Raw genomic sequence first — 15,072 nt, 5'->3', positions numbered from 1 at the left:
CCTCCTGCTGTTAACGGGCCCCAGACCATGGGGCAGCTGTGTTCCTAGGGGTCATTTAGAAACCCAGGCTCAGCCGGGCACGGTGGCTCACGCCTGTAATCCCAGCACTTTGGGAGGCCGAGGCGGGCAGATCACAAGGTCAGGAGATCGAGATCATCCTGGCTAACACAGTGAAACCCTGTCTGTACTAAAAATACAAAAAAGTAGCTGGGAGTGGTGGCGGGCACCTGTAGTCCCAGCTACGCAGGAGGCTGAGGCAGGAGAATGGTGCGAACCCGGTAGGCGGAGCTTGCAGTGAGCTGAGATTGCACCACTGCAGTCGTCTGGGTGACAGAGCCAGGCTCCTTCTCAAAAAAAGAAAAAGAAACCCAGGCTCCTCCTGGGTGCTGCCTGACAGACTTCCTGTGACGACAGAAGTGACCTGAGCAGGTGCTGTCCCATACTATGGCCACCAGTCCCTGTGGCTACTGGGCATTTGAATTGAGCTAGTGCAACTGAGGAAATGAATTTTAAATTTTAGTTAATTTGAATTGGTTTTAATAAAGTGGCACATGGGGCTCGTGGCTACTGTGCTGGAGAACACGGCTCTCCTCGTCCCCAGGGCCTCGCTGCCATCTGCCCAGCTGAAGTTGTGAGTGGCCTCACTGTCCGGCCTCCGCTGCTGGAGGTGTGGAGAGGTGGCACGGCCGGTGTCTAGAGGCCAGGCCTGACCTTCCTTGAGAACATGTCACCACATGATCACACTCAAGCACGAGGAGGCAGGGAATGTGCTCCGACCAGGCAGCAAGTTGCTGGCTCCAAGTGCGGGACTCAGGAAGGAGGGAAGGAATCCCGGCGCTCAGTGAGCTGAGCCGGGCCATCTAAACCCAACGCCCGCTATTTCTTCCAGATCTGAAGGCTGTTCATCAGGACTGTACGCCCCCAGGGGTCTGTGGTGAGAGGATGGAGACCACTTACCCAGCTCAGCTGCCTACTCAAGTCCCCATTCACTCAACACCACAGGCGAGTGTCAGCTATTCTTGGGGTACAGGGAGCCCTGGGGAGTTCCCAGGAGATGATGTGGCCCCTACTGCTGGCCCTCCTCTGGCCCCTTCAGCCTCTGGCACTAAGACATCGTCTGTGGTGTGGCCCTCTTTTTAAAAATCGTGTTTCTGTTATTTGGGGTATATACACCCAGCCATGGAAATGTGGGCCATATAGTCATTCTAGGTTTAGTTTTTTGGGGAGCCGTCATCTGGCATTCCACGGTGGCTGAGCCATTTTTCACTCCCACCTGCAGGGTACAAGGGCCCCAGCTCCTCCCCATCTTCACCAGTGCTTGTTATTTGCTGGTTTTCATAGCTGTGGTCTGGGCCTCCCGGCAGGGCATGATGTCCTCCCAGCAGCGGGAGACCCCGGGTCATTCCCTCTCTCCTTCGGCACCCAGGCACCCACCATGCTATCTCCCGCAGGCGCCCGTCGGTACCCAGGGACTATGGACAGCGAGGAGTTGTAAGAGGTCCTGCCCCTCCCTCCGATCACACCGGAACAGTGACTTCTCTGAGGAGGAAGCGGGTGTGGGGCCCTCTACCCAGGACAGGGCGTGGAGGGACACAGGCTTACAGCCAGCCCCGGCTGGGTCCAGCCGTCAGCCCCTGGACCTCAGTTTCCTCCTCTGTAAAGGAGAGATGATGGTGCCTACTTTGCCTGGCTATTATGAAGATTAAAGGAAATCATGTTCACGAAAAGCTTAGGACAGCCCTGGCATGTGAAGCGCTGGGGAAACATGAGCTGTGGTTATTACTGTTGCACAAGTCGGCATCTCTGCTTATACAAAGCCATTGTCTCCTATTGTGCCCACACCTCTCCAAGTCCTCCAGCCAGCGTGGGGAACCCGAGGGCATCCTGGGTGCTGCTCAGCAGCAGTGTCTCCTCCTCCTGCTCCCTGATGTGGCCTGGGGGCTGCAGGACAACCCTCACCCCTTCTTCAGCCCTGCCCTCTCCCCAGCCCACTGCGTTGCCGTCTGGACTCGCGCTGGGCTTTCCTCCTAACTCTATCACCTGGGTGGGGTGATCTTGGCTCGAGCCTCTGTACTCACAAGGGAGCTAACAGTCCAATAGTGCTCAGCGCCTGGTGGCAGGAAGAACTCAGGCAGCAGCAGGCTGTGGTCACTCGCACGTTAATGGGGCACTGGGCTGTCAGACTGCACTCCGCTTAAAGGTCTGTGCCCCTGGAGGCTCCCAGCTGAGGGGGAGGGCAGGTGTGCATTTGGGTGGTGGTTGGTTTTGGGTGGGGTAAACTGGTCTCCAAGCTAAAATAGTCTCCTTTTGCCAGAAAATTAACTTTTTGCCCAAGACAGACACCTGGTGGCTCTTGTCCAGGAGTCATCCCTCCAGGTGTGCAGGAAGGCGGCAGAGATCCCCTGGCCTACCCTCAACCATCGTCCTTCTGTCCAGCACCCCGGCCCCATCCTTCAGCCCAGTGTGGGCCAGTTCCTCGCCCTCTGAGCCCAGGCCCTCCCACCCTTGGTGCTCAGCTGCTGTTGACACCCATCCCTGCAGCCGAAGGGACACCCCACCCCAGGCCTGGACTCAGTGGGGCAAGGCCGCATCCTCCCATTGTATTCTCTAAGCAGTGTGAGGATGAGCCCTTCATCGCATTCCTCCTGCAACCCTGAGAGGGATAAAAGGGCTGTCACCACCTCCCTGTGGGGGACACTGGCAGGGTGAGGTGACTGCCCAAGCCACGCCAGCCACGCCCTTTGGAAATGTCCTGCACAGCGAGCTCTTCTCTCTGCAGTGATTCTGCCTTCGCTGCCTCCACAGCCATCTTCCAGCCCTGTCCCAGTCTGGGACCCTCTCACCACCCACAGATGCTTGCATGTCACATTTGTTACTTGGCCGCTCCCTGCCACTTCCCATTTAGTCTGGTAAGAAACCCGGCTGCTTAACATTTTACTCAGTCTATAAATACTATTTGCTGAGCGTTTTCTATAACAATAGGAGCTGGAGACTCCCAAATCTGGCTGGCTCGTCTCATGTCTGTTGCCCTGTCCACTCCCCACAACTTCTCAAGCAGCTCCCTTTGAATGATAAGCTCCGTGTGTGTCTTAGAACTGACATGGCTGCGTCCCATGTGCCAGGTGTCGTGCTGTGTGCTTGAAGTTACAGCAACCCCTCACCACAGCTCTGCGAGGCAGCGGCGACTTCCATCCTTTTTACGGCAGGAGACGCTGAGGCTCCAGCCTCCACGGGGACTTCAGGGCTGAGTTTCCCTCCTGACAAGCAAGGCACTGTGCTGGGTGGGGCAGGTACGACCGGCCTCCCAGAGTTCAGGAGCATAGGGGTCTGGGAGCGAGATCCCCCCACCGCACACACACTCCTGCAGGGACGCTCTCAGGGAACCTGGGTGCCCTCCTCCTGGCTTCAGCCAGGTCTCAGCCTCCTGGAGATGCTGTTCAGGCCAACCCTTGGGATGCTGCCCTGTCCTGCCCCTCCAGGGCAGGCCTCCATGAGCAGGGGCCTGGACTCTGTGGGTAGACAAGGCTTGTGTGGATTGAGACCGGGGCTGGTAAGGCTGGGAAGGGGCGACTATAGGCACTGCCCAGGGAGGGGCAAAATCATGCCATTGCCCGGTGATGCCAGGTACACAAAGGCAAAGCTGGAGGGACAGCGTGGAGGCCCAGACTCATGTGGGTGCATTGAGAGCCAGTGGAGGCATGCAGGGCAGTGTGATCATAGGACTGCTTCTCGAGACTTCTCTGGCAGCGGGTGGGAGGGAGGCCGCCACTTTGAGGCTGGGACAGAAGGGTGAGGACCTGCACTGGGCATGAAGGCAATCGCAGCCACATGCAGAGCCAGGGAAGCCAGAGCTGTGGAGCAGATCTGTGCCCAGAGCCGGTGGGGCAGGCTGGCTCCTCCTGGGGCTCTGTGTCTGTCCTCTTTGGGCCCAGGCTGTATCCAGCTTGCCAGGCAGTGGGAGAGAGGCAGCATCCAGGCTCCCCTTCCCATATACCAGGGGAGCGGCACCGGATGGGACCACCAAGCTGCCCTGGCAGGACAGAAGAGTATGGTCACTTTCACACTGCGGAGGGGAGGCTCCCTCAGTCACAGCCTCCCATCACAGGAGGGAACTCAGGACACAGAACCACGGGGACAGGGGCCCAGCTCCCGGCCTTGCCCCGCCCAGGGAGGATTGTCCTGAGAGCCACTGCCCAGGCCTTCATGCTTCAGAAGCCACCAGAAACAGAGGCTGAACGCGGCTGCCCTGGCCATTGCAGAGCCCAGGAAGGGCAGGGCGCTGAATGGCCCGCCCAGCTGCACGCATGGCTGCGTCTTCTGTGTGCCCTGGGAAGAGAAAAGGAGGGACCTCTCAGGAAGTGGCGGGGCATCTGCTCCCGCAGGAGAAACTCTTTTACATTTCTAATCAGGAGCCTGGGCTAGGGAGTGTCCTGCCCCCGTGCCCGCAGGGATGGGGGACGAGGAGGCTCCTCAACTGTTCCAGGGTAGCCCTTGCAGGCAAATCGGAGAAGGCTATGGCTTCAGAAGGAAAAGGATCAGGGAAGAAGTCCTCGCAGGAATAGACCAGGCCTTGGGCGAGGCTGAAATTCTTCCTCTACGCCAGGACTGCTACAAGAGGTTGTCTGGTTTCTCTGCTGGTACTGTCTTCACACACTTACAATTAACATTATTAGCAGCAAGTGTCACTAAGGAGCAAGGAGCGATTTCTCCAGGAATCGGAAACTCCCCTCTGCCCCCCGGCAGCACCCGGCAAACTGGAGCTGCCTAAAAGCCTGCCACAAGGGGCTGGGTTTCTGGAATGTTCTTTCATCCCCTGGGAGTCCTGGGCTGCTCCGTCCGGCCCTCCCTCCGTGAGAAGGGGAAGACGGGGCTTGGATGAGCTGCCCTGGCCGGCTCCGGGCTCCACCCCCTGCACCCCGGCTGTTGCCATGGTTGGCCTCAGGCATCCGGCTCGGCCTACAGGAAACACGCTTATAGGACTTGCTAGGGCAGGAGGGAATGGGGTAATGAGGAAGATGGATTTTTTTTTTTTTTTTGAAATGAGCAAACTGTTTAGAGAACCCCACAGAAACAAAAGGGAAAAAGAAGGAGACGATCCAACAAAAGCCACTAGAGCGAAGAGCATCAGTGACAAGACGCAGCTACGAGGGCGACCAGGTGGCGGAAGGGTGTGGCCGCAGCGGGTGTAGAGACCGCAGGGGGCCAGGGTGGGGCAGGGCCTGCGGCAGAGGGGTTCCCGGGACCAGGGTGCGGGAACCCGACAGGCAGGGAGACACCAGATGGGAAACAGGTGGACAGACAGACCTCCAGGGCTGAGGCTGAGAAACATGACCCAGGCTGGAGAGGGGAGGGCTAGAGACGGCTACCACCACAGCACGTGGGAGTGGGTGCTGGGAGTTCACGGAATCGTGGAGTCATCAAAGGAACTCAGAAACCATCCCGCGGACCCTAGATTTTACCGGGTTTTCACAGAAACTGAAGCCAAGGGGTCCAGCACACAGCCCAGGGCCATCCCTCTGGCCTGAAGCAGTGTCCTCACCACACCAGGTCTCCGTGGCCAGCTCCTTTCCTGGGCCCACCCGGCTTGCTTTGGAAATACCCAGATGTACTTGAATACCGGGATAAAAAAACTGGAAGGAGACAGGAAAATGCAGAGAGAGGGGGAAGGGTTAATCCAAGAAGGAAGAAACAAGCAGGGCAGGAAGCAGGAAGGAGGAGGAAGCTGGGGCAGAGAGGAGAGGGACCTGGTGACGTGGGGGGCTGAGGGCGCAGGGACCCCCTAGGCATTCTGGGTGCCATCTCTGTACATGACAAATCTCCAGACTCAAGCTCACATCGGCCTCTCTCAACTGTCTCTGTGAAGCAGGAGAAGGGGCTGTAGGGTTATCCATGGCTGAGACTCAGAGGACGGGGGGAGGCAAAAAGAAATAGAGCCGAGATGAAAGTCAGGGGACAGACAGAGGAGACCAGTCCGGAAATGGCAGAGAGGGAGAGTTTGTCTCCTGGGAAGGTTCACCGTGAATGGGTTAGGACGTCTTTATTATGGAAAGATGACTGTGGTATCGTGCAATAACCTTGGCGGGTCGTGGAAAAGAAATCGCTATGGGAACTTATACTTCTGATTTACGATAGAGTGAAAGAGTTACATTACCCATGCTTTCATGTAGATTATTAGTTAAATGAGGACATAACCGCAGACCATTCCATTCTATTTGGCATACATTTCTAGAAGTCTATGAAATCAATCTGTATTTGGGAAGACCACTGCCTCCAGAGTGCTTTATTTTGTGAACTATTTTGGCCCCTGAGGACCCAGTGGTCATGGTCCCCTCTGCCACAATAAATGGAGTTTACAGCTGACTTCTGTAGAAATGTCCATTTCCTTTAAGTGTGGATATTGGTCTGAAGGATTTCTTCAAACAGTCTCGTCACTAATTTTATCACGTGACCAAAACTGAGCACTGGACATTGGATTTTCAAGATTTTCTCTGATAAAAATGAATCTTCTAATCCTCCCTAATTGAACAATTCTGTGTGTGATTTGGGTTTGAATTGTAAATTATAACCCTTTTCCTATTTTCTAAAATGCTCCTTTAAAAGTCTTATAAATTCACCAGTAGTCTTCATCATTTGAGTAGTAAATATAGTCAATTAGTCTTTTTGGAAGCATTTTAGGATGAAACTTCCAGATTAGTATTCATTTTAAGACCGAGAGTTAATGAGGAAAAAGCTGGAGATGGCACCAGCCAGGCAATGTATTCAACAGAAGCTCTAATTTGCTGTGCTGTCTTGGACCAAACACTCAGCCTCTCTGTGTTTCGGGCTCCTCTAAACAGGATTACTTATTTCTGTTTACTTTAAAGCAGGTGTTTTAAATCTGGATCCTGTGAACTTGGATGGGAAAAGTTCATCCTTGTTTTTACTAGTCCATCTCTAACTGGAATCCACTGATTCTTTTCATTATGAAGTAGACATCAAACCCTTGCAGGGTTTAGCAGTGCCTGTGACATTGTGGCTGATTTAAACCACAGATATTTTCATATCATGTTATACCTACAGATATCTCAGAATATCATTTCTGCTCCTCACTACTTCAAAATTTGCCAATAGACCTGCTGCTACATCTTGTTATTAAAGATATTAGTAAAGAAAGATGCATCACAATGAAAATACATTTTGTAACTATTTAAATCTGACTGGTTCCCTTGAAATCCTGTGTATGTTATTGCATGCATTTAAATATATTCATCTCAGAAGGGTATGTCAGTAGGCTTCCCATGGCTGCCCAAAAGATCCATGGCATTAAGAAAGGTGAAGAAGCTCTGGTTTACAGGAATATGGAAAGGCGAAATGAATATTTGCTAAAAGGACGTCAGCTCTCTAGAGCCAAAAATAAGGAAGAAAAGTAAGGTCAACAAATCAGTGCTACCACGCTGAGGAATCCATACAATCAATAGCTGTGCCAGGTAAAGGGTTTGACCCTGTGGCCACACTCTAAAATTATTTGTATTCAAAGGAGTCAGTCCCCGCAAGGAGGATTTCTGACACACTTGGCCCTGTGTTCCTCTCTGGGTCAGCAGTAACATGTGGGTGCTGTTTCTGTTCCCCACCACTGGGCCATGTGGGGCCTCAGGGACCCCCAAACGCCTTGTGCTGCCACGGAGGCCTGGGAATGAGCATTGGTTCTGTGGTCTGCTCTGCTGCAGCCACGACGCTGGGCCCCCAGCACACCTTTGCGGTATGTGTTCCTCAGGGTGCCCTCCTGCCTCTCGTTGGCATACATGTTCACACCATGATCTTTAAGAGAGATGTCACCACGGACAAGCCCACGTCCAGCCTGTCCTGATGAGCAGCCGCCAGGCTGCCCAGAAAGTCATGGTCTTCTCAAAGGAAATGCTTCGGTGCTGATGTGTGACCCCACCACATCCGAGTGCAGAGCCCTGCAGCCTGGATCTCCTGACACCCTGCTCCTGCGTCAGAGCCGAGGGCCGCAGGCACTGTCTGGTCCAACCACTGCCTTTACAGGGTCTGGCCCATGAGAGCAGGGAGGGCAGGAAGCCCAGGTCTGGGGTCTTTCTCTGCCTGAGCGGCCCCTCAAGGGAGGCACGGGCGTGCTGCAGAGCCAGGAATCTGGCCTTTGATCTGGGCCACTTGTAAGTCTCCAGACCCTGGTTTGTTCTTTCCAACGTGGAGATGAAAATGGCACTTCTCTACAAAATTTGTACAAGGATGAAATAAAATAGTGCCCTCGGGAGGGACGTATAAACTGTAAAGGGCAGTGCTGAGCTCGCCACCATTGCTGTGCTAGCAGGAGCCGTGGCGCGCTGGACTCACCTGGCCGAGGCTCAGCAAACAGTCCTGCCGCAGAGCGTGGGCGGGCGGGGTTCGGGTCCGTCCGGGTTCCCTGTCCTGGAACTGAAGATGGGAATTTCCCATGGGCAGGACTCTTCTGCCTCCTCACCTGTCCAGTGCCAGGTCTCCCTGGAGGACTCAGAGTCGCTGGAAATGTGGGTCCAAATCTCCCTAGACCTTCCTAGAGCAGCAAGAAACCTGGTACCACTGGCCTGCCCCAAGCCAGCCTCTCCCACCATCACCAGCTTCCCAGCACCGACTTCCCCGGGAGCCTTTCACCTCTGCAATTTTACCTGACGGAAATGTTCTTGAATTTGCTAAATATTCTCTTACAAAAATTAATCTCTGCATTGTTCTCAATAATAAACACTTGAAAATAATCGAAACGGCCTAATACAGGAGATCTGTTACATAAATGTGGCTTGCAATACGTGAAATAAACACTTTGCAGCCATTAAATTTTATGCTGTAGAAGAATTTGAGTGACATGAAGACAGATTCACAATACATCAAGTGAAAAGGCCAGGTCATAATACGGTCGATAAGATATAATCTAATTTATAGATGTGTGTATATACACACACACGTATTAACAGATTTGCATGTGTATATATAGGATGTAAACAATTATTTGGATGATGAAATTTTGAGAATTTTTATTTTCATGTTTTTAAAATGTGTTTTCTAAATGTTTGTATTTCTCTTATAAGAAAAAATATATATTTTTCCAATTTTCATTTTGTTTTATCTGGTTTTAAATAAGAAACCCAAGCTAAAGAGGTTGGCAGCCCTTTTCCTCCATAGTTTTCCTGCCTGAGCAGCCTGAGGTGGTAGAGACCGTCTGCCCCATCCAGGCTGGGCCTGCTCTGGTCGAAATATCCCTCCAGAGGAGCAGAGTCTCAAGGCTCCCCAGAGCAAGGCTCACACAGGCCCACCCTGCTCCTCTGAAGGGTTGGGGAGGGCAGCTGGGACAGTCCAGCTGCATCTGCAGCACGGGAGGAGGCTCAGATGAGCATGAGTTGGTCTCTAAAGTGGATGCAGTGGAAAGAATTAGAAACATCCCCTCAATGGGCACGAGGCAGGAGGCTAAGCCCGCTGTCGAAGCAGGCCTCAGTGAGGAGCTCCACGCAGTGGCAGTGATATCTTGAAAGGAGAGAATCCCCCGACCCAGGACCCTCAGGTACCAGCCTGTGTTGGAGACACACTCCCTAGGCCTGGCTTTCAAAGGGAAGCTACCAGGATGCAAATTGGCTTCAGGCCCACCACCGAGTCCATGTGTGCCGAGACAGGTGCAGCGACCTTACAGTCAGAGTCTGTGTTTAGCTTGAAATTTCACAGCACCTGTCCTCCAAGGTCTCCGGGCTACCCGCGGGCACTTCCTGTGGACATCCTGTCCCAGGCACGGCCCCTGGGGTCTACGCAGTGGCGTGGGCAGGGGGCGGTGCCTGGAGATTCCCAACACTCTTAATCCTCCTGCAAAACCAAGTCCCTGCCTGAGATCAGGAAGTTCTCTGTCACACAGCCTGGGAGCACTTGCCCTGGTTTTTGGGCTAGGACAAAGCCTGGCTGGGTGAGGCATTCTGGGCCACCATGGGGTGGGGGGCGGGGGAAAGTTCCCTTCTGGATCTTCCCAGCTGGGTGAGGCATTCCAGGCCACTATCGGGGTGGGGTGGGGGGAAGTCCCCTCCTGGGTCCTTCCAGCTGGATGAGGAGTTCAGGGCCACCATCGAGGGTGTGGGGGAAGTCCCCTTCTGGGTCCTCCCAGCAGGTACTGAGTCCTCCTGATCTGACTCCTTCACTCTCAGGCGAGAGACTCCAAGGGGCTCCCTTATTCCCCGACGTCACTGGAGCTCTTGGCCTGGCCTCCTTCCCTCATGGCTACCACAGCCCACCCAATCAAAGAACACGTTTTTTGACTTAAAGTTCTCCAATTTTGGTGTTTTGTGTAAGTGCTTCCAGACAGCCAGCGGCCTAGTCTTTCGTGGTCCCTGCTCTCCTCGCAGCTCAGGATGGAGGCCCTGTCCAACTAAGCAGAGCACCACCCTCCACATTAAATGTCCTCACCAGGCCGCACCACAGGTCGCCCTCCTGCTATGCTGGTCTGACCTCGGGGGCTCCTCTCCCCATGAGGACCTCTGTGCCCCCCCTGCACCACTCCTTCTCGGCACCCAGCATGGGGCCTCAGGTGCACTAGGGCTTCCCGAGTATTTGCTTATTTAAGCACAAACCCAAAAAGGCCAAGGGCAAGGGTGAGTGTGTTCAGAACAGTGAGCACGGCAGGTTTTAGGGGGCTGGGCACTCAGAAGGGCCCACTGGGCATCTGAGTTCTCTGCGGAAGATTAAACCAAGAGGAATTTCAGAGAGGAGCGGTGGTTACTTGGAAACCATCATCGGCTACCAAGCTCAGCTGCAAGACCCCACCCAACTGTTCCACAGTCCTGGAGGGGCTGAGGTGCACTGCCCCCAAGCCAGGGGTGCGGGACTGGATCACCAGGAGGCTCCTCAAGCCCTTTCTCAGGATTCTGCACCACAGGTTCCATTCAGATCATGCCCAGGGGGAAGCGCTCCTCAAGTGGGGACAGTGGTAACTCACAACTAACCGGAAGCGCGGACTCATTCTGCCAGCCGCGAGCAGGGCCCTGAGCTGTGCTGGGGCCTTTCCCAGGTACAAATCAATGTGAGAATGAATGGGCAGGAAGCAGTAGGCTCACCCTCCTCCCAGAGATAAAGCTTTGTTTGAGCCTATGCTGTGGTGTCTGCTCCTTTGGGATCCACACTGGCAGGATGAGGATAGCCTACGCTCAAGGGCATGGACTGCCTGGAGCAGGGATGCAGGACAGCCAGGGGATCCCGAGGCACAGATGCTGCAGCAGCCAGCCTGGGCTCTCTGCCCTCACAGCCTGTGCCCAGGGGCTCCGCCTGGGCCAGCCGGCCCTGGGCTAGGTCACCCAGCTGGCCTGTGCAGGGCCCAAGTTGGGGCCTCTGCGCCTGCTGCCGCCTGGGCTGAGGCATAAGGCCAATGGTACCTTACTTAACACTGCCGGTGCACAGGAGAAAACACGCCTGGTCTGTTAATGAATCACCAGTTACTAGAAGGGAAGCACAAGAACTAGAGATGCTATCGTTTTCTTGGACTTGAGACTCAGTTATCAGGTACAAAGGAAAGCATTTCTTAACAACAACAAAAAAACCAAACGTGTTTCTTTCTGAAGCCCCAGTGCATCACACCGGTTAGGAAGGCAGAGCAGCATCTTTTACTGGGCTTTTGTTTCAGAAGGGGATTTGCTGCAATCAGCCCTCTCTTCCAACCTCGACACAGCCATCTTTCTACAGCGGGATCTTGCCATAGGACCAGTGCATGCTCAAGAAAATGGCTGGGATTGTTGCAGTTTGGAAAGAGAGAGCCACACCACATCCATGGGCACACACGAGCTCCACCAGGCACAGCTGACCCTGATCCCTGGAATCGAGTGAGGATTTCCAGTGGGGCTTCCACTCTCGAAATTGGTCAAGGTGTCAGCATCCACAGCATATGCAAAACTGAGCTAACCTGCAACATTTTCTGTTTATCATTTAGGGGCACTGCTTCAAAACATGCACGCACCCGTGACCCTTTAATCTTAGGGCCTTAATATTTCATCATGGCTTTGATTGCATATAAAAGCGATTCAAGGGTATATTTTTACCTGAAGGTCTAATAATTTAATAACACTTGTTGAAGCCACATTTGTATTAGATTTCACTCTGTTTTAATACCACATTGCTTTACATAGGGTCCATTTTTAATAAGGACCAAATAGTCTATTTTTTGGTTCTCCGCTTTCTTCTGTAAACCACAGGGCATGAAGGTGCTTCATCAGCGCCCTTTGATGAAGAACAACAGAGCCATGAAGATTACTTCTATCAAACAATGAAAGTCACCTGATTGAAATCTTCTCTCTCTCTGTTGACAATGGTGTCACCTCGTGGATTACAGTCACCTTTTATCGGCCAATATCAGAGAATACGCTGTAGAGAAATTCCCACTTATTCAGAAAGCTGCTATGAGGCAAACCCTTAATATAAAACGTCAGGAGTACAGTCTAACTTTTCAGGTGCCGACCTTGTTATTCCTAAAGTCTGAGACAGCTATTCTTGTTTTTCCTAAAGTTTGAGACAGCTATTCACATTCTTACTTACAGTATACCGGATCTTTCTGAGCCCTGGCCATGCTTAATCAGCTGACCCTGGGCATCCGATGCTTCAGTACATAACCTGCCTTCCCTAGACGCTGGTGTGTTAACAATCCCAAAAGGAGAAGAAAGTTACTGGAGCCCTTATCAGCTCCATGGGAAGGCCATGTCCCTCTGGGTCACATCTTGGATTCACTAAGCTCATGATTTGCGAACTTCCCCCTGCCCTGTGGTTTTGAGGGAGCAGGACTGTCTATCAAACTGCCCACCTTACTGTGTTGGGCTTTTACTCTGTGCTACTATGCTTTAGAGGGAAATTGTTTAATCTGTGGTTTACTGAAATCCGTGTTCCATATAGTGACACACCCTATAAGATTCTATGCTAGTTCCAGTGCAGCCTCATGGCATTTTTGTTTTCCAGCAACTTCATAATAGATTAAATATGTTTTACGAATATCTTACCGTGGTAGAGGGTAGAATCTTTTTTACGTCCACTGTAATTTTTTTTTCTTTCATGAAAATCTGGAGATAATTCTCCAAGATACGGAGCACAGGAATGTTTCTTTAATTAAGGAATTTAAAAAAATAAAGACCTTATTTTTTCCCTGAGAGCTCCACACTGGAAATCTGAAGCTCTAGCCGATCTCCCTGTGTCCTTTCTATTATGTATGTCCGTGTCTGTGTGCTTGTAGGCATGTATCTACACTTCCATGTTTCTATCTAGCTGTTTATCTCTTTATCCATCCCTCTGTTTTTGGACTTTCCTGAACAATCCAGAAGGGAGAGAGCTATAGGTGACATCCAAGACTCTTCTTCCACAAACTGTCCTTCTGAAGCAAAGCCCCATGTTTCTGGTGATGACCCCACAAGTGAACGAGCCAATATTATATTAAATCTCATCACCAGCTCCTGCCCTTGGAGCAGATCGTGAAAAGTGGGCTACAAAGAGCAGAGCCTCTCTCCTCAGCAAACACACGTTTAGGGGAAGGGGCAACAAGTTAAACTTCGTGTGAGAGCAATATCATTTACTGTATCTCTCCCCAGGTCATGTAAGGGCGATACATTTTTACGACTTCCATAATTCCATGTCATTTACTGCATTTGATCTTTTTATCCACTTGGTTTCTTGGTCTAAAAGCAACTAATCTGAGGAATTTAAGCAACGTATAAAGGGGAGTTAAATTACAGCTAGGGAATCATAATAAAAACACACTTGTATCTCACAGGGACATTCATAGTGTGATGGTTTCGTATCATTGTTAATTGCGTCTTGGTATCAAACTATACAATATCCTATTGCGTGAGCTTCAGCACATTTAAGATTACCTCACAGACTTGTACCAAGTTTTAAAACAGACCGCAAAATCACATCAAAGAATGACTTTTCTCATATTCCATGACCATCTGAATTTTAAGCTTGATATATAGTTTATCATTTTTTATTTAGATAAAGTGATTACGTATGTGAATAAATATCAACCTAAGCCGAGAAACAGATAAAAAAGCACAGCCAGCTATTGACTCTATTTTTTTAGGGTTGTCTTAGTAAATAAAGTATTGATCTTTCCCGTTTGGGACTTCAGCACAATCCCACTCTCCACTCCTCAGCAAAACGGATTCATTGTCCTTGGCTTGTTCTTAGCAAATAGTAATCCACATCACAAAAAATAAACTGGGCATCTCAGCCAATTTGGTCTTTTTTTTTTTTATGAGAACAGGTTCACACGTCTTCATGGAGACCCAAACCAACCATCTCATAAGACAACAATCTGAAACCGTCCAGCCTCAAATGGGTCTTCTCTCCTCATTATTTTAATAGGCATTACACACCCTACCCTGTGTTTTTGCAGGGATTTTTTTTGGACATGGAATTAGGTCGCTTTTCATCAACTCTGAGAAACTTTTCTCTCACAGCATAACATTGCCTTGTTTCTTTTATTTTGTTTTTGTTTCCTCCCCATGACTTGTTTTTATTTCGGTTTTGGTCAATAAATGTGACTTACAAGGCACCGAGGTGGCTAGAAGGATGCTAAAGTGAGTAGCTACTCTATCTCATTGTTCATGAGCAAAAGCAGCACCACCTAACAGTGACCCACAGGGAAACCTAAGACTTCCTGCAACCATGAGAAATCCAGTGGTTTGTGCGTTATCACTCAAATACAGGTTTAATCAGTAACTTTGTAAGCTACAAATATTTACATGAGTTTAGCAAGTTTGATCTGGAAAAAAATTCTAGAAAGAAAAAATATACAAGTCATGAGATATTAAAAATTTGCAAGACACAAGACTATTTTTAATGGGAAATCCAAGAAAAAACCTGAAATGCCATATTTAGCAAAACCTTAGCTATTCACTGTAAGTCAAGGTTCCTGGCCCTCTACATTCAAAGCAAAGCATCCCTGTCAAAGAAAGGCACCCCTCAGTGACAGGAGATGCACCTCCCCGTGTCCGTTTAGTCACAAACAGGAGTCCACATTTTCTTAATTTCTATAATTAGTGTTAGTATTGTCTACATTTGAGAATTTTTAATGATGATCAATGAGAGTAT

General features: G+C 51.0%; 1 protein-coding gene across 6 annotated transcripts in view; it reads right to left on the bottom strand.

Annotated features, from left to right (window-relative positions):
* Positions 1 to 211: 211 nt before the first annotated feature.
* The window catches only part of LOC105474961 (canopy FGF signaling regulator 1), an 84,766-nt gene continuing 69,905 nt past the window's right edge, over positions 212 to 15,072 (bottom strand). For 3 of the 6 annotated variants that reach the window (XM_011729905.3, XM_071094193.1, XM_071094192.1), the window contains exon 5: positions 11,360 to 12,360. The gene's annotated coding sequence lies outside the window, so the exon portion shown is untranslated. The other 3 variants (XR_011621825.1, XM_011729904.2, XM_011729902.3) reach the window with 3 other exon arrangements.

Source organism: Macaca nemestrina, chromosome 4 (genome assembly GCF_043159975.1).
Source record: "Macaca nemestrina isolate mMacNem1 chromosome 4, mMacNem.hap1, whole genome shotgun sequence".
NCBI classification, from domain to species: domain Eukaryota; kingdom Metazoa; phylum Chordata; class Mammalia; order Primates; family Cercopithecidae; genus Macaca; species Macaca nemestrina.
Note: the sequence above shows the minus strand (reverse complement) of the source record. Positions and strands in the feature narration are given on the sequence as shown.